The 19,963-nt window shown below is 44.8% G+C and overlaps 3 non-coding genes across 3 annotated transcripts; all 3 read right to left on the bottom strand.

Annotated features, from left to right (window-relative positions):
* Positions 1-2,231: 2,231 nt before the first annotated feature.
* Positions 2,232-2,303, bottom strand: trnaq-cug (transfer RNA glutamine (anticodon CUG)). Its single transcript has one exon. It is a non-coding gene; the product is annotated as a tRNA-Gln (tRNA).
* Positions 2,304-9,829: 7,526 nt separating this feature from the next.
* trnaq-cug (transfer RNA glutamine (anticodon CUG)) lies at positions 9,830-9,901 on the bottom strand. The gene has a single exon. It is a non-coding gene; the product is annotated as a tRNA-Gln (tRNA).
* Positions 9,902-17,240: 7,339 nt separating this feature from the next.
* On the bottom strand, positions 17,241-17,322 carry trnas-gcu (transfer RNA serine (anticodon GCU)). The gene has a single exon. It is a non-coding gene; the product is annotated as a tRNA-Ser (tRNA).
* Positions 17,323-19,963: the final 2,641 nt, after the last annotated feature.

Below are 19,963 nucleotides of genomic sequence, written 5' to 3' on the forward strand. Positions count from 1 at the left end.
GATGATCTGTTCTTATTGAGGGTGATGAAGATGATGATCTGTTCTTATTGAGGGTGATGAAGATGATGATCTGTTCTTATTGAGGGTGATGAAGATGATGATCTGTTCTTATTGTCTAAACAGGAACAGTTGAAGCACAGCTTGCAGCCCCTGTATCTCAGGCTTCTCAGCTTCTCTTCGGATGTTTGGACGTTTCTGCTGGAACCTCTCATTTAATGACTCACATTTAGAACTTTTGACTTTATGTGGAGGAGGGATTGATTTTGGAATGAGGATGCTTCAACACTTCAGGACTGCTTTGAAGTGACTGACTGGCGGGCACTCTGTGAACCCCACAGCCAGGACATTGATGAGATCACAGAGTGCATAACTGGATACATAAACTTCTGTGTGGACAGTGTTGTTCCAGTTAGGACAGTGAATTGTTACCCCAACAACAAGCCATGGGTGACTAAGGACATTAAAGCCATTTTAAACAGAAAAAAGAAGGCATTCAAAGCGGGCGACAGGCAGGAGGTGCGAGCTACACAGAAGGACCTGAGAATAAAAATCAGGGAGGCCAAGGAGAAGTACAGGAGGAAGCTGGAGTGGAAACTTCAGCAAAACAACACAAGAGAGGTGTGGAGTGGCATGAGGACCATCACTGGTTACAGGTGGAGCAGCAGGGGTGGAGTTAATGGCAGTGTGCAAAGGGCCAATGAGCTGAATCAGTTTTTTTAGTGACCCCAGTTCACCCTGCTAACGACTCTTCAGCAGCTGAGCGACAACGACCAGCCACGTCACCCGCCCTCTCTTCTCCCACAGCTCATCCACATGGCCCTGCTCGCACCTCGTCCTCAGACCCCTCGGCTGACAGTCATCACCTGGGAGTTACTGGTTCCCCACCTCCACCGATCACCTTCACCACAGAGCAGGTGAGAAGACAGGAAGTCATTCCGGCCCGTCTCTATCAAACTACTGAACTCTGAACTGTAACAGTCACTCAGACACTGTACATTCATACTGGTACATTCATGTCAGGCTCTTTACTGTGTAAAGGTTTTTACACAATAGTAAATATGTTCTTTAGATACAACTCAGGGATTTCAATATTTATTATATATTTCTATTTCATATTTCAGTTTTCTTTTCTTCTATTTGTCTGTAACAAACAAGAATTTCCCCTCGGGGATAAAAAAAAGTAATTTCTGATTCTGTAACCTGCGATTCCACCACTAGATGTGAGCATTGCACAGCATTGGTGGTTCAGTTCAGATTGAGAGAATGCAAAGAGTGTGTGAAGATGTCATCAAAGCAGAAGCTGGCTGCTTGGAAGAATGTCAAACATCAAACATATTCTGCTTGGTTTAACACTTTGTGTTCACTACATCATTCCACATGTGTTCCTTCATAGCTCTGATGTCTTCAGGATGAATCTACAATGTAGAAAGTCATAAAAACAAAGACAAACCACTGAGTGACTTTTGACTGGTACATTTAAAATGTCACCATATGTCCTAACCAGCAGGGGGAGCACTGATCATAAACTCTCTGTCTCACATGTTATTGTCATGTGTTTTTATGGACGATGATGCTGACTGTTGTTTTCTTGCTTCTCTCTGTAAACAGCTTGTAAACAGCAGCTTCCCTGAGGGGAAACTCAGCTAATAAATGATGCTGTAACCTCTGGGACTTGATCTGCTGGGTGGGAGTCCACTACATTATCCATCCATCCTCATCCATCCAGCTGAGATACTGAATGTGGGTTTTCATTGGTTGTCCGTTATAACCATCAAAATTAAAATAAATAAACACTTGAAATATTTCAGTCTGTGTGGAATGAATGTTTGCATTATACAGCTTTCACTTTTTGAATGGAATTACTGAAATAAATCAACCTTCTGATGATATTATAATTATATGACCAGCACCTGTAGTGGTGTTTTGTTGCAGCCTGTGGGGTCACCATAGAAACAAAGCTATTTTATTTTGCTTAGAGAGCACTTGAGAGCACTCCCTAATACTTGTTCTTGTTTCCTGAATAATGAGTACTAGCAGGACATACCAGCATGGACAGCAGAGGATTCCATGTTATAACTGGATCATCCAGCACAAGCAGCAGGATTCAGCACCACAGCCTCCTTCATGGCCTTCGGTCCATTAATGACTACAGCTGGACCAATGAACAGACTGTGGACTTCTCCATAGACTTAACTGTGTAGAAAGGACACCAGGATAACTGTTGAAACAAAAGGTTCCACTGAGATTTGAACTCAGATCACTGGATTCAGAGTCCAGAGTGCTAACCATTACACCATGGAACCGCCTCTGTGAGTAAACCAGACTGGAGAACCAGAGACCTGTCTTGTCCAGATGGTCTGTCTTTCCAGAAATGGAGTCTGTCAGTGGTTAAAATGAGTGAACTGATGTCCAGGTGTAGAACAAAGGAGCTCCTGCTAGCAGTGGTGCAGTTTGTACCTACCAGCTTCAAATGAAGACAGAAGTGTCCTCTGATGACTCACACAGCACTACAGTAGATCCTTAATCAATCAGCGCTCATGCTAACAGCTAACAGCTCAATGTCCTTACTGCAGATATGTTCTTTGACAGTGATGTGTCCAGGATTACACCATCTATCATTGTTGATGAAGATTCTCAGTCATCCAGGTCATCATACGTAGAGAAGATTGAAGCAAGGTGTCTGGACTTGTAGAGTTTTCTAGAAGACGTTTCGCTGCTCATCCAAGCAGCTTCATCATTTCTAACTGTTTGGTGGGGAAACATGGTTTATATGTGGTTACAGACCTATGTGGGTGGGTCTGGGTAAAACTTAAAAAAACCTTACAAACAATAGCACTAAATGTTTCCATACTTACCTGTGATGTTCTGGCTGACTGGTCCAGGTGTGTCTAACGACTGGCTAACGACTATGAAACTGCCGGAGGGGGACTGGTTGACAGCCCTTTGTTCTTACTGTGAGTATGTGCAAACTTCCTGGGAATGGATGGAATCACTGCATTGTATGTGGTAGAAAGATGATGTCTGAGGCCACCACCTCTGTTAAGGGAAGGTTTTTCCAGCTTAACATAGATGGCTTCCTTGACTCCTCTTTCATACCACCTTTCCTCCCTGTCTAAAATGTGAACGTTGTTGTCCTCAAAGGAGTGTCCTTTGTCTTTGAGGTGGAGGAGGTGAACAGCTGAGTCTTGTCCTGAGGAGGTGGCTCTCCTGTGCTGAGCCATTCTTCTGTGGAGTGGTTGTTTAGTTTCTCCAATGTACAGATCAGAGCATTCCTCACTGCACTGGACTGCATATATCACATTGCTGTGTTTCTTCCTGGGAATCTTATCCTTCGGGTGAACCAGTCTCTGTCTCAGTGTTGTCATAGGTTTGAAATGGACTGGGATGTCATGGTTGTTGAAGATCCTGCGGAGTTTCTCTGATACTCCTGACACATATGGAATGGAGATGTTCTTTCTCCGCCTGGTGTTGTCCTTCTTCTTGTTGTTGGGGGGTCTTGTTTTTGTGGCTTTGATGAGTGCCCACTTCGGGTAGCCACATGTTTGCAGGGCCTTCCTGATGTGGTGTTGCTCCTTCTTCTGAGCTGGTGGGTACAGTTTGTGCTCTGTGCTGCAGGGTCCTGATGACTCCCAGTTTGTGTTCCAGTGGGTGGTGTGAATCAAACAACAGGTAAAGGTCCGTGTGTGTGGGTTTCCTGTACACTTCCACATTGAGGCTCCTGTCCTCCTCAATATGTACTGTGCAGTCCAAGAAGACCAGATTGTTGTCCTTGGTGTCCTCGCGAGTGAACTTGATGTTGTTATCCACTGCGTTGATGTGTTCTGTGAACCGTTCCACTTCGTTGGTCTTGATTTTGACCCAGGTGTCATCCACATATCTAAACCAGTGGGTGGGGGTGGTTCCAGGATAGGAACTCAGGGCTCTTCTCTCCACTTCTTCCATGTAGAGGTTGGCCACAATAGGAGACACAGGTGATCCCATCGCACAGCCGTGCTTCTGTCTGTAAAAGTTCCCATTGTACTGGAAATAAGTGGTGGTCAGGCAGAGGTCCAGCAGGTCACAGATGTGGTCTGGCGTTAGGTTGGTTCTCTCCTTGAGTGTGCTGTCTTGTGTGAGGCACATCCTTACCATCTCTGTGGCTTCTGATGTAGGGATGCAGGTGAACAAGGAGGTGACATCAAATGAGACCATGGTGTCATCTGGGTCCATTTGGATCTTCTCCACCTTGTTCACAAAGTCCTGCGAGTTGTGAATGTGATGTGGTGTGTCACCTACCAGTGGTGTCAGGAGTTCAGCCAAGTGCTTAGCCACGTTGTATGTGACTGAGTTTGTGCTGCTGACGATGGGTCTGAGGGGGACTCCTTCCTTGTGTATCTTGGGGAGTCCATACAGGCGTGGAGTGGCTTCCCCAGGATACAGTCGAAAGTAGAGCTTGCGGTTGATGATTTGGTCCTTCTCCAGTTTTTGTAGGTAGCTGACTAGTTTCTTCTTGTAGTTTCCGGTGGGGTCCCTCTTCAGTGTCTCATATGTGGCTGTGTCACTGAGGAGTTCTGTCACTTTGGCGTGGTAGTCCTGTGCACCACTGTGCATCTTCCTTTGTCTGCTGATAAGATGGTAATGTCCCGGTCCTTTTGTAGTGCAATCAGGGCCTTCCTTTCATCACTGGAGAGGTTGGATGGCGGTGCTTTAGCAGTGGAGAGTGTGGCTGTGACCTTCAAGCGGAGTTGCTCAGCTTCTGTGTCTGTCAGGTTGTTGTTCTTGATGGCTGACTCTGTGGCTGTGATGAGGTCCACCACTGGAATCTGCTCTGGCGAGATGGCAAAGTTGAGTCCTTTGGCCAACACATCTTTTTCCGGCTGGCTCAGTTGTCTGTCTGAAAGGTTCTTTACCCATTTGTCCTGGGTGTCCTGCTGTGGCAGTGAGTGGTCCTCCCTCCTCCATGTGTGAAGGTTAGCTGCATTTTTAACAGAGAAAACAGTTTTCAATTTATGGAATTTGCGTTTTTGTCGTTCCTTACCCCTGGTGTGCTGTGCCGTCTGGACTTTTTCAGTCAGTTTGATGACTTCATCCATGACTTCGCTGGGTAGGAGGGTGGCAAGCTGTGATCTTGTCTGCTTTGTGGTGACCATGAGAGTGTCTATGGTGAAGTTGATCTGTCTGATCCTTTCGTTGAGGAGTTGGTTCTGGGCTTTCTGCAGGATGGTGTCTGCTCTGTGGCCCTTGACAATGGATCCGAGACGTAGGCTGTTCGGGGTTAACTTTTCCTGTCTGCATCTCAGGCTGAAGCGTAGGTGGTCAACGCAGTGGATAACAACAAGTTCACTCGCGAGGACATCAGGGAGAACAATCTGGCCTTCTTGGACTGCACAGTACATATTGAGGAGGACAGGAGCCTCAACATGGAAGTGTACAGGAAACCCACACACACGGACCAGTACCTGTTGTTTGATTCACACCACCCACTGGAACACAAACTGGGAGTCATCAGGACCCTGCAGCACAGAGCACAAACTGTACTAACCAGCTCAGAGGGGAAGAAGAAGGAGCAACACCAATCAGGAAGGCCCTGCAAACCTGTGGCTACCCCAAGTGGGCACTCATCAAAGCCACTAAAACAAGACCCCCCAACAACAAGAAGAAGGACAACAACCGGCGGAGAAAGAACATCTCCATTCCATATGTGTCAGGAGTATCAGAGAAACTCTGCAGGATCTTCAACAACCATGACATCCCGGTCCACTTCAAACCGATGACAACACTGAGACAGAAACTGGTTCACCCGAAGGATAAGATTCCCAGGGAGAAACACAGCAATGTGATATATGCAGTCCAGTGCAGTGAGGAATGCTCTGATCTGTACATTGGAGAAACTAAACAACCACTCCACAGAAGAATGGCTCAGCACAGGAGTGCCACCTCCTCAGGACAAGACTCAGCTGTTCACCTCCACCTCAAAGAGAAAGGACACTCCTTTGAGGACAACAATGTTCACATTTTAGACAGAGAGGAAAGGTGGTTTGAAAGAGGAGTCAAGGAAGCATCTCTGTTAAGCTGGAAAAACCTTCCCTTAACAGAGGTGGTGGCCTCAGACATCATCTTTCTACCACATACAATGCAGGGATGCCATCCATTCCCAGGAAGTTTGCACATACTCACAGCAAGAACAAAGGGCTGTCAACCAGTCCACCTCTGGCAGTTTCATAGTCGTTAGCCAGTCGTTAGACACACCTGGCCCAGGCAGCCATGGAAACATTTAGTGCTATTGTTTGTGAGTTTTACCCAGACCCACCCACTGAGGTCTGCAACCACATATAAACCATGTTTCCCACCAAACAGAACTGATGAAGCTGCTTGGATGAGCAGAGAAACGTCTTCAAGAAAACTCTACAAGTCCAGATGCCTTGCTTCAATCTTCTCTACGTATTAACATATCATATTTTCACAGCAGTTTTAAGGTGTGTACATACTCCTAAAGGTTAAATTAAGAATTTTTGTTGGTGCAGTAGTCAGCGCGCATATGAGAGATATTCTCACTAACATACTGCAATGTAGATGTCTTTGTTAAAAAAGGACCATATTTCACTTGTTTGTGAGCAACCACAGCCGCAGTAGGCAGCGCGTCAGTCTCATAGGTTAAAAAGAGTAGTAGCCAGCACGTATATGAGACATATTGGCACTAACATGGGCACTGTATATGAAAAAAAGGCCTTAAACTTCCTGGTATTGTGTTCACAATGGTGGCATTGATCCCCAGCCTCTGTCACACAGTCTGTTCAGTGTGGGGCCCCTTAAGGTCTGTGTTCTACACATGCACAATGGGTAGGCAACCACCGGATTGTATAGTAAGCACTGACAGACACCTGCTTTTATGGTCATTTCCTCTGTAAATTAGCTTGTCGATGCTACTATGTAATATTATGTACCTGTAAATGGTGAGTGTGTGTACTCTTTATTCAATGCTGTCTCTAAAAGTTGTGCCACGTGTGAGGATTGAACTCACGACCTTCAGATTATGAGACTGACGCGCTGCCTACTGCGCCAACGAGGCCCAAAAAGTGGGATATATGGTCTTCTTTTTTTTTTTTTTTAAACAAAGATCTACAGCAGGGGTCTCAAACTCAACTTACCCGGGGGGGCGATGGGGGTCGAGGCTGGGTAAGGCTGGGCCGCATCAAGTATTCCACAAAAAAGCATTCAAATATTCCAAAATACAACTGGTCCGATCTTCTCAATCTTCCAGGTCAGAATAGGGATGCAAATTATCGAGGAATTCATTAATCGTAAATTGATATGCAGCGATTTCCCCTGTTTCACTAAGATTAAAAGCTAAACATTGTTTACTAAATAAAAACTGCATGTCATATTCCTTAATGAGTGATTTGCTGTACCATTGGGGTCAAACAGGCTGGTTTGTTTGTAGGTGATTTTGTGTTTACAGACGCAGAGCTAGCAAATTTTAAAAAGGCTCTATCTACTTGCTAAAGGTAAGATTTGACCAGTCAAGGATTCTAATGACTACATAACACATCCTTCATTACATAAACGTGTTGTAAACACATGTATTGAACATGTGTTTACAACACGTTTGTGATGAAGATGATGATCTGTTCTTATTGAGGGTGATGAAGATGATGATCTGTTCTTATTGAGGGTGATGAAGATGATGATCTGTTCTTATTGAGGGTGATGAAGATGATGATCTGTTCTTATTGTCTAAACAGGAACAGTTGAAGCACAGCTTGCAGCCCCTGTATCTCAGGCTTCTCAGCTTCTCTTCGGATGTTTGGACGTTTCTGCTGGAACCTCTCATTTAATGACTCACATTTAGAACTTTTGACTTTATGTGGAGGAGGGATTGATTTTGGAATGAGGATGCTTCAACACTTCAGGACTGCTTTGAAGTGACTGACTGGCGGGCACTCTGTGAACCCCACAGCCAGGACATTGATGAGATCACAGAGTGCATAACTGGATACATAAACTTCTGTGTGGACAGTGTTGTTCCAGTTAGGACAGTGAATTGTTACCCCAACAACAAGCCATGGGTGACTAAGGACATTAAAGCCATTTTAAACAGAAAAAAGAAGGCATTCAAAGCGGGCGACAGGCAGGAGGTGCGAGCTACACAGAAGGACCTGAGAATAAAAATCAGGGAGGCCAAGGAGAAGTACAGGAGGAAGCTGGAGTGGAAACTTCAGCAAAACAACACAAGAGAGGTGTGGAGTGGCATGAGGACCATCACTGGTTACAGGTGGAGCAGCAGGGGTGGAGTTAATGGCAGTGTGCAAAGGGCCAATGAGCTGAATCAGTTTTTTTAGTGACCCCAGTTCACCCTGCTAACGACTCTTCAGCAGCTGAGCGACAACGACCAGCCACGTCACCCGCCCTCTCTTCTCCCACAGCTCATCCACATGGCCCTGCTCGCACCTCGTCCTCAGACCCCTCGGCTGACAGTCATCACCTGGGAGTTACTGGTTCCCCACCTCCACCGATCACCTTCACCACAGAGCAGGTGAGAAGACAGGAAGTCATTCCGGCCCGTCTCTATCAAACTACTGAACTCTGAACTGTAACAGTCACTCAGACACTGTACATTCATACTGGTACATTCATGTCAGGCTCTTTACTGTGTAAAGGTTTTTACACAATAGTAAATATGTTCTTTAGATACAACTCAGGGATTTCAATATTTATTATATATTTCTATTTCATATTTCAGTTTTCTTTTCTTCTATTTGTCTGTAACAAACAAGAATTTCCCCTCGGGGATAAAAAAAAGTAATTTCTGATTCTGTAACCTGCGATTCCACCACTAGATGTGAGCATTGCACAGCATTGGTGGTTCAGTTCAGATTGAGAGAATGCAAAGAGTGTGTGAAGATGTCATCAAAGCAGAAGCTGGCTGCTTGGAAGAATGTCAAACATCAAACATATTCTGCTTGGTTTAACACTTTGTGTTCACTACATCATTCCACATGTGTTCCTTCATAGCTCTGATGTCTTCAGGATGAATCTACAATGTAGAAAGTCATAAAAACAAAGACAAACCACTGAGTGACTTTTGACTGGTACATTTAAAATGTCACCATATGTCCTAACCAGCAGGGGGAGCACTGATCATAAACTCTCTGTCTCACATGTTATTGTCATGTGTTTTTATGGACGATGATGCTGACTGTTGTTTTCTTGCTTCTCTCTGTAAACAGCTTGTAAACAGCAGCTTCCCTGAGGGGAAACTCAGCTAATAAATGATGCTGTAACCTCTGGGACTTGATCTGCTGGGTGGGAGTCCACTACATTATCCATCCATCCTCATCCATCCAGCTGAGATACTGAATGTGGGTTTTCATTGGTTGTCCGTTATAACCATCAAAATTAAAATAAATAAACACTTGAAATATTTCAGTCTGTGTGGAATGAATGTTTGCATTATACAGCTTTCACTTTTTGAATGGAATTACTGAAATAAATCAACCTTCTGATGATATTATAATTATATGACCAGCACCTGTAGTGGTGTTTTGTTGCAGCCTGTGGGGTCACCATAGAAACAAAGCTATTTTATTTTGCTTAGAGAGCACTTGAGAGCACTCCCTAATACTTGTTCTTGTTTCCTGAATAATGAGTACTAGCAGGACATACCAGCATGGACAGCAGAGGATTCCATGTTATAACTGGATCATCCAGCACAAGCAGCAGGATTCAGCACCACAGCCTCCTTCATGGCCTTCGGTCCATTAATGACTACAGCTGGACCAATGAACAGACTGTGGACTTCTCCATAGACTTAACTGTGTAGAAAGGACACCAGGATAACTGTTGAAACAAAAGGTTCCACTGAGATTTGAACTCAGATCACTGGATTCAGAGTCCAGAGTGCTAACCATTACACCATGGAACCGCCTCTGTGAGTAAACCAGACTGGAGAACCAGAGACCTGTCTTGTCCAGATGGTCTGTCTTTCCAGAAATGGAGTCTGTCAGTGGTTAAAATGAGTGAACTGATGTCCAGGTGTAGAACAAAGGAGCTCCTGCTAGCAGTGGTGCAGTTTGTACCTACCAGCTTCAAATGAAGACAGAAGTGTCCTCTGATGACTCACACAGCACTACAGTAGATCCTTAATCAATCAGCGCTCATGCTAACAGCTAACAGCTCAATGTCCTTACTGCAGATATGTTCTTTGACAGTGATGTGTCCAGGATTACACCATCTATCATTGTTGATGAAGATTCTCAGTCATCCAGGTCATCATACGTAGAGAAGATTGAAGCAAGGTGTCTGGACTTGTAGAGTTTTCTAGAAGACGTTTCGCTGCTCATCCAAGCAGCTTCATCATTTCTAACTGTTTGGTGGGGAAACATGGTTTATATGTGGTTACAGACCTATGTGGGTGGGTCTGGGTAAAACTTAAAAAAACCTTACAAACAATAGCACTAAATGTTTCCATACTTACCTGTGATGTTCTGGCTGACTGGTCCAGGTGTGTCTAACGACTGGCTAACGACTATGAAACTGCCGGAGGGGGACTGGTTGACAGCCCTTTGTTCTTACTGTGAGTATGTGCAAACTTCCTGGGAATGGATGGAATCACTGCATTGTATGTGGTAGAAAGATGATGTCTGAGGCCACCACCTCTGTTAAGGGAAGGTTTTTCCAGCTTAACATAGATGGCTTCCTTGACTCCTCTTTCATACCACCTTTCCTCCCTGTCTAAAATGTGAACGTTGTTGTCCTCAAAGGAGTGTCCTTTGTCTTTGAGGTGGAGGAGGTGAACAGCTGAGTCTTGTTCTGAGGAGGTGGCTCTCCTGTGCTGAGCCATTCTTCTGTGGAGTGGTTGTTTAGTTTCTCCAATGTATAGATCAGAGCATTCCTCACTGCACTGGACTGCATATATCACATTGCTGTGTTTCTTCCTGGGAATCTTATCCTTCGGGTGAACCAGTCTCTGTCTCAGTGTTGTCATAGGTTTGAAATGGACTGGGATGTCATGGTTGTTGAAGATCCTGCGGAGTTTCTCTGATACTCCTGACACATATGGAATGGAGATGTTCTTTCTCCGCCTGGTGTTGTCCTTCTTCTTGTTGTTGGGGGGTCTTGTTTTTGTGGCTTTGATGAGTGCCCACTTCGGGTAGCCACATGTTTGCAGGGCCTTCCTGATGTGGTGTTGCTCCTTCTTCTGAGCTGGTGGGTACAGTTTGTGCTCTGTGCTGCAGGGTCCTGATGACTCCCAGTTTGTGTTCCAGTGGGTGGTGTGAATCAAACAACAGGTAAAGGTCCGTGTGTGTGGGTTTCCTGTACACTTCCACATTGAGGCTCCTGTCCTCCTCAATATGTACTGTGCAGTCCAAGAAGACCAGATTGTTGTCCTTGGTGTCCTCGCGAGTGAACTTGATGTTGTTATCCACTGCGTTGATGTGTTCTGTGAACCGTTCCACTTCGTTGGTCTTGATTTTGACCCAGGTGTCATCCACATATCTAAACCAGTGGGTGGGGGTGGTTCCAGGATAGGAACTCAGGGCTCTTCTCTCCACTTCTTCCATGTAGAGGTTGGCCACAATAGGAGACACAGGTGATCCCATCGCACAGCCGTGCTTCTGTCTGTAAAAGTTCCCATTGTACTGGAAATAAGTGGTGGTCAGGCAGAGGTCCAGCAGGTCACAGATGTGGTCTGGCGTTAGGTTGGTTCTCTCCTTGAGTGTGCTGTCTTGTGTGAGGCACATCCTTACCATCTCTGTGGCTTCTGATGTAGGGATGCAGGTGAACAAGGAGGTGACATCAAATGAGACCATGGTGTCATCTGGGTCCATTTGGATCTTCTCCACCTTGTTCACAAAGTCCTGCGAGTTGTGAATGTGATGTGGTGTGTCACCTACCAGTGGTGTCAGGAGTTCAGCCAAGTGCTTAGCCACGTTGTATGTGACTGAGTTTGTGCTGCTGACGATGGGTCTGAGGGGGACTCCTTCCTTGTGTATCTTGGGGAGTCCATACAGGCGTGGAGTGGCTTCCCCAGGATACAGTCGAAAGTAGAGCTTGCGGTTGATGATTTGGTCCTTCTCCAGTTTTTGTAGGTAGCTGACTAGTTTCTTCTTGTAGTTTCCGGTGGGGTCCCTCTTCAGTGTCTCATATGTGGCTGTGTCACTGAGGAGTTCTGTCACTTTGGCGTGGTAGTCCTGTGCACCACTGTGCATCTTCCTTTGTCTGCTGATAAGATGGTAATGTCCCGGTCCTTTTGTAGTGCAATCAGGGCCTTCCTTTCATCACTGGAGAGGTTGGATGGCGGTGCTTTAGCAGTGGAGAGTGTGGCTGTGACCTTCAAGCGGAGTTGCTCAGCTTCTGTGTCTGTCAGGTTGTTGTTCTTGATGGCTGACTCTGTGGCTGTGATGAGGTCCACCACTGGAATCTGCTCTGGCGAGATGGCAAAGTTGAGTCCTTTGGCCAACACATCTTTTTCCGGCTGGCTCAGTTGTCTGTCTGAAAGGTTCTTTACCCATTTGTCCTGGGTGTCCTGCTGTGGCAGTGAGTGGTCCTCCCTCCTCCATGTGTGAAGGTTAGCTGCATTTTTAACAGAGAAAACAGTTTTCAATTTATGGAATTTGCGTTTTTGTCGTTCCTTACCCCTGGTGTGCTGTGCCGTCTGGACTTTTTCAGTCAGTTTGATGACTTCATCCATGACTTCGCTGGGTAGGAGGGTGGCAAGCTGTGATCTTGTCTGCTTTGTGGTGACCATGAGAGTGTCTATGGTGAAGTTGATCTGTCTGATCCTTTCGTTGAGGAGTTGGTTCTGGGCTTTCTGCAGGATGGTGTCTGCTCTGTGGCCCTTGACAATGGATCCGAGACGTAGGCTGTTCGGGGTTAACTTTTCCTGTCTGCATCTCAGGCTGAAGCGTAGGTGGTCAACGCAGTGGATAACAACAAGTTCACTCGCGAGGACATCAGGGAGAACAATCTGGCCTTCTTGGACTGCACAGTACATATTGAGGAGGACAGGAGCCTCAACATGGAAGTGTACAGGAAACCCACACACACGGACCAGTACCTGTTGTTTGATTCACACCACCCACTGGAACACAAACTGGGAGTCATCAGGACCCTGCAGCACAGAGCACAAACTGTACTAACCAGCTCAGAGGGGAAGAAGAAGGAGCAACACCAATCAGGAAGGCCCTGCAAACCTGTGGCTACCCCAAGTGGGCACTCATCAAAGCCACTAAAACAAGACCCCCCAACAACAAGAAGAAGGACAACAACCGGCGGAGAAAGAACATCTCCATTCCATATGTGTCAGGAGTATCAGAGAAACTCTGCAGGATCTTCAACAACCATGACATCCCGGTCCACTTCAAACCGATGACAACACTGAGACAGAAACTGGTTCACCCGAAGGATAAGATTCCCAGGGAGAAACACAGCAATGTGATATATGCAGTCCAGTGCAGTGAGGAATGCTCTGATCTGTACATTGGAGAAACTAAACAACCACTCCACAGAAGAATGGCTCAGCACAGGAGTGCCACCTCCTCAGGACAAGACTCAGCTGTTCACCTCCACCTCAAAGAGAAAGGACACTCCTTTGAGGACAACAATGTTCACATTTTAGACAGAGAGGAAAGGTGGTTTGAAAGAGGAGTCAAGGAAGCATCTCTGTTAAGCTGGAAAAACCTTCCCTTAACAGAGGTGGTGGCCTCAGACATCATCTTTCTACCACATACAATGCAGGGATGCCATCCATTCCCAGGAAGTTTGCACATACTCACAGCAAGAACAAAGGGCTGTCAACCAGTCCACCTCTGGCAGTTTCATAGTCGTTAGCCAGTCGTTAGACACACCTGGCCCAGGCAGCCATGGAAACATTTAGTGCTATTGTTTGTGAGTTTTACCCAGACCCACCCACTGAGGTCTGCAACCACATATAAACCATGTTTCCCACCAAACAGAACTGATGAAGCTGCTTGGATGAGCAGAGAAACGTCTTCAAGAAAACTCTACAAGTCCAGATGCCTTGCTTCAATCTTCTCTACGTATTAACATATCATATTTTCACAGCAGTTTTAAGGTGTGTACATACTCCTAAAGGTTAAATTAAGAATTTTTGTTGGTGCAGTAGTCAGCGCGCATATGAGAGATATTCTCACTAACATACTGCAATGTAGATGTCTTTGTTAAAAAAGGACCATATTTCACTTGTTTGTGAGCAACCACAGCCGCAGTAGGCAGCGCGTCAGTCTCATAGGTTAAAAAGAGTAGTAGCCAGCACGTATATGAGACATATTGGCACTAACATGGGCACTGTATATGAAAAAAAGGCCTTAAACTTCCTGGTATTGTGTTCACAATGGTGGCATTGATCCCCAGCCTCTGTCACACAGTCTGTTCAGTGTGGGGCCCCTTAAGGTCTGTGTTCTACACATGCACAATGGGTAGGCAACCACCGGATTGTATAGTAAGCACTGACAGACACCTGCTTTTATGGTCATTTCCTCTGTAAATTAGCTTGTCGATGCTACTATGTAATATTATGTACCTGTAAATGGTGAGTGTGTGTACTCTTTATTCAATGCCTCTAAAAGTTGTGCCACGTGTGAGGATTGAACTCACGACCTTCAGATTATGAGACTGACGCGCTGCCTACTGCGCCAACGAGGCCCAAAAAGTGGGATATATGGTCTTCTTTTTTTTTTTTTTTAAACAAAGATCTACAGCAGGGGTCTCAAACTCAACTTACCCGGGGGGGGCGATGGGGGTCGAGGCTGGGTAAGGCTGGGCCGCATCAAGTATTCCACAAAAAAGCATTCAAATATTCCAAAATACAACTGGTCCGATCTTCTCAATCTTCCAGGTCAGAATAGGGATGCAAATTATCGAGGAATTCATTAATCGTAAATTGATATGCAGCGATTTCCCCTGTTTCACTAAGATTAAAAGCTAAACATTGTTTACTAAATAAAAACTGCATGTCATATTCCTTAATGAGTGATTTGCTGTACCATTGGGGTCAAACAGGCTGGTTTGTTTGTAGGTGATTTTGTGTTTACAGACGCAGAGCTAGCAAATTTTAAAAAGGCTCTATCTACTTGCTAAAGGTAAGATTTGACCAGTCAAGGATTCTAATGACTACATAACACATCCTTCATTACATAAACGTGTTGTAAACACATGTATTGAACAAATGCACTTCAGATAAAAACTCAAATCAGATAAAAATCATTGTGACATATATGTCACATCGGCCCTTTAGCCAAAAAATCGGTGAAAAAATGACGTGACATTATGATGAAACTCTCGAGGGTTAAAAGTCTCTCCTTCGAGCCGGATTTGAACCAGCGACCTATGGATTTCAGTTTTATTGTCTCACTACAGTCCTCCGCTCTACCAACTGAGCTATCGAAGGGTGGGCTGAGAAACAAATGCCCGAGTACAGCCGAGCGTTCATAGTTGACTCAAACATGGGTCATCTGTGCTTGATTTGAAAGTTAAAATTTGATTTAATAATCCCAGAGGTAAATTGCTTAAGGCTGCAGCGTCACACAATGACCAGCAAGGAGCGCCACTGGAGGCAGTGTGGGCAAAGTGCCCACACACAACAATGACTAGGGAGAAGCTGTGTGTGTGTGTGTGTGTGCGTGTGTGTGTGTGTGCGCGCGCGTGTGTGTCAGATCAAATATCTTTAACCTGCTTTTAATAATAATTTGTTTTGCACAGTATACCCAATAATAGCCTATTCCTTGGTTTATATCACTATGTATTAACACATACAACAAGGTATTGGTTCCTTAGGAAAATAGAAACTTTTCTAGCTGCTTCTAAAATTACAAAATCCAAAAACATAAGAAACCACCAGAGTAAACTGAATGAACACATTGCAAACGAAAGACACAAAAAGACTAAACCTCTACAAAACAAACAAGACATGGACTGTGTGTAATATAAATATACAAACTAATGTGATTTGATCAGAACATTTTAAAAGACAGTGATGATCTGTTCTTATTGTCTAAACAGGAACAGTTGAAGCTCAGCTTGTAGCCCCTGTATCTCAGGCTTCTCAGCTTCTCTTCAGATGTTTGGACGTTTCTGCTGGAACCTCTCATTTAATGACTCACATTTAGAACTTTTGACTTTATGTGGAGGAGGGATTTTGGAATGAGGAGGCTGCAGCCTGCGATTCCACCACTAGATGTCAGCATTGCACAGCATTGGTGGTTCAGTTCAGATTGAGAGAATGCAAAGAGTGTGCAAAGCTGTCATCAAAGCAAAAGCTGGCTGCTTGGAAGAATGTCAAACATCAAACATATTCTGCTTGGTTTAACACTTTGTGTTCACTGCATCATTCCACATGTGTTCCTTCATAGCTCTGATGTCTTCAGGATGAAGCTACAATGTAGAAAGTCATAAAAACAAAGACAAACCACTGAGTGACTTTTGACTGGTACATTTAAAATGTCATCATATGTCCTAACCAGGAGGGGGAGCACTGATCATAAACTCTCTGTCTCACACGTTATTGTCATGTGTTTTTATGGAAGATGATGCTGACTGTTGTTTTCCTCATCATCCAGCTACACCCTCCTTCCTAAAATGCAGGCTGGAGGATGCAGGCATCAATCCCCCTACCTCTCGCATGCTAAGCGAGCGCTCTACCATTTGAGCTAATCCCCCATGTACAAAGGGTCAATTGCAAGTCAATCAGGACTCACTGCACTACATGAAGTGTACTAGTGACGAATTGGAAGCATCAGACTTTTAATCTGAGGGTCCAGGGTTCAAGTCCCTGTTTGGGCAGAACACTTTGTACTCCCTCTTGCTTGTACTCCCCTTCCCTCTGTTAATGTGCTTGGACAGAGCTCTGTGAACAGCCAGCCTCTTTGTGTCTTGCCCTCCTTGTGCAAGGTGTCAATGGTCGTCTTTTGGGCAACTGTCAAGTCAGCAGTCTTCCTGTGGTTGTGCAGCCTACAGAACTAGACTGAGACCATTTAAAGGCCTTTGCAGGTGTTTGTTCATTATCTGGTTAGAGTGGCTCCAGGTGTCTTCAATGTTGAACCTTTTCACATATTCTCATTTCCTGAATGTGGGTTTTCCATTAATGCCTACAGCTGGACCAATGCACAGACTGTGGACTTCTCCATAGACTGATCTGTGTAGATAGGACACCAGTATTACTGTCCAAACTGTCTTAAGTTGGAATGTTTATGACACCATCAACTGATGATCCTGTGTCAGGACGTTGACCTTAAAATATGAAACGACGAGGATGGGATTCGAACCCACGCGTGCAGAGCACAATGGATTAGCAGTCCATCACCTTAACCACTCGGCCACCTCGTCTGTTTGATTAACATGTTTTCACGGCTTCGAGCGAAAATAAGCTGCAAAACTTGAACAAGGTCACAGCTTTTGCCTTAAACATAAGCATCTTGACAAACTTTGACAAACATTGAAGGCCAGTTTTTGGAGTAGTTGTTTGGTTTCTCCATTGTACAGATCAGAGCATGCCACACTGCACTGGACTGCATATATCCAGGGGTGGACTGCATGTGTCCAGGGGTGGACTGCATGTGTCCAGGGGTGGACAGCATATATCCAAGGGTGGCAGTAACTATTGTAATTAAGTAGTTTTTCTGGGTACTTGTACTTTATTTTTAAGCCAGTACTTTTATTTCATAGTTTTATTTCAAATAGGTTAAAAAGAAGACTAATGTAATTCTGTAAAGTATTAAGTAAGTAACTCTTAAAGTTCAATGTGATTTAGAACAAATGATCAAACTTTAATGGGAATCATATCTAAGGACAAACGGAGCTGCTGCTGTCACCTCTGTCCACCGTTTACTAGAGTCCTCATGGAGCCACTTCATCAAATGCCTGCGTTATTGTTTTGGTGACGTCATTAGCTGTTGCCTCTGTCTGCATCTGATGCACACACACACACACAGGTGTAGAAGAGCTGCTGACGGCACAACAGCAGCGAACCTGAATATAACGAGCTGGTAATGTTCAGAGAGGTGGGCGCGTACGTGCTCGTAGCATTATAATACACGCGGCCCTTCCACTGCGACACACGTCGCGCGCACACACAGACACGGGCTTAGAAGACGCGCCGCTGCTGCCAGCAGAAACAGTACCGAACATAAAGGTGGAGTTCGTTTTAGGGACCAGTTGCTCCGTTCTCTTTTCGTTTTTAGCCGTAGCTTCCTAACAGGGAGGCTGTCATTGGTTGGTCGTGTTCACATTAAGCGCACTGAGAGTTGGACGAGGAAAAAAACTCATGCGTCTGCGTGAACATAGAACTGCAATTAATAGAACGTGCTCTATGGACGATAAAACGATCTGTCCATTCTGGTAGATCGCCGATACGTTCAAATCCTTCATGATCATTTATCGTCAAATCGCACAGCTCTAGATCTGACTGTGGTGTGGTTTTCTGTGTGATATAAGATTCTACATTCACCTCTTTGCTGCTGTGTGTTTTAGCCTGTCTGACAGTATCAGCAGTGAATTCTGAGTGTGGCTGCTTTCATAGACAGACTGATTTTGGTCTTATATGTTTGTCATCATTAATGAAGCTGTGTGGGACAGTGTAATCAGTGCTGCTGAGATTGTGTATGTCATAGTGGGGTGTGCCATGTTTGACATGTGATTAGTACAGTGTGTGATAAGAGATCAGACTTGATGTGTGCTGTGTAAAGTGGATGGAGTCAGGTGTCATAATCTTACCTGCTTTATTTAATGTGTGGATTTGTGCCTTGTATGTGAATAGGTTGTCAGTGTGTTGATCTGAACTTCTGTCAGTCACTGACTCTTCTTTTGGCATCCATTTTGTGTTCTTCCATGGCAGCCATTTTGAGTCTGTGTTAGAAGGTTTTAAGGCTCAAAATGGCTGAGTGACAGTGTCTGGATCATGGCTGTTTCATGCTGTTATGTTGTAATTAACCTTAATGAAACAGTGTTAATGCAACAGAGAGCCTTTATTTCTGTAAGGCTGTGTGTATCATGTGCTTTGTCTCTCCCTCAATGACATGATGAAGCTACTGTGTCACATCCTGTCATTTCAACTACAGCTGCACCAGTTGATTAATGTGATTTAATAGTATGTGAAGCAACCTGGTCAATATTAGTCATCTTCTCTGCTTTTCTCCTAAATTATGGAGCTGTGATGCTGCCCACCAATGATCCTTGACTTTTGTCAGTCACACACTCTGCTGCCTGCCATTGTCATTCCATGTCAGCCATTTTGTGTCTGTGGTAAAGTACAGTGTATTGTTGCTGACAACACATGCTGTAGAGTTCTATAGGTGACCAGGTGTATCTGCATATTGGTAGTATTGATGGTGTGGGAACATTCAGATCTTCAACAGTGCAGCCACATTGGAAGGACATGCTATATTCTACTCTAATCTATGTATGTTGATGAAGATTCTCAGTCATCCAGGTCATCATACGTAGAGAAGATTGAAGCAAGGCGTCTGGACTTGTAGAGTTTTCTTGAAGACGTTTCTCTGCTCCTCCAAGCAGCTTCGTCAGTTCTAACTGTTTGGTGGGAAACATGGTTTATATGTGGTTTACAGACCTATGTGGGTGGGTCTGGGTCAAACTTAAAAAACTTAAAAAACAATAGCACTAAATGTTTCCATACTTACCTGTGATGATCTGGCTGACTGGGCCAGGTGTGTCTAACGACTGGCTAACGACTATGAGACTACCGGAGGGGGACTGGTTGACAGCCCTTTGTCCTTACTGTGAGTACGTGCATACTTCCTGGGAATGGATGGAATCACTGCATTGTATGTGGTAGAAAGATGATGTCTTGTTTACTTGCATCCTTACATCAGAAGCCACAGAGATGGTAAGGACGTGCCTCACACAAGACAGCACACTCAAGGAGAGAACCAACCTAACGCCAGACCACATCTGTGACCTGCTGGACCTCTGCCTGACCACCACTTATTTCCAGTACAATGGGAACTTTTAC

This window comes from Parambassis ranga, unplaced genomic scaffold, assembly GCF_900634625.1.
Source record: "Parambassis ranga unplaced genomic scaffold, fParRan2.1 scaffold_24_arrow_ctg1, whole genome shotgun sequence".
NCBI classification, from domain to species: Eukaryota; Metazoa; Chordata; class Actinopteri; family Ambassidae; genus Parambassis; species Parambassis ranga.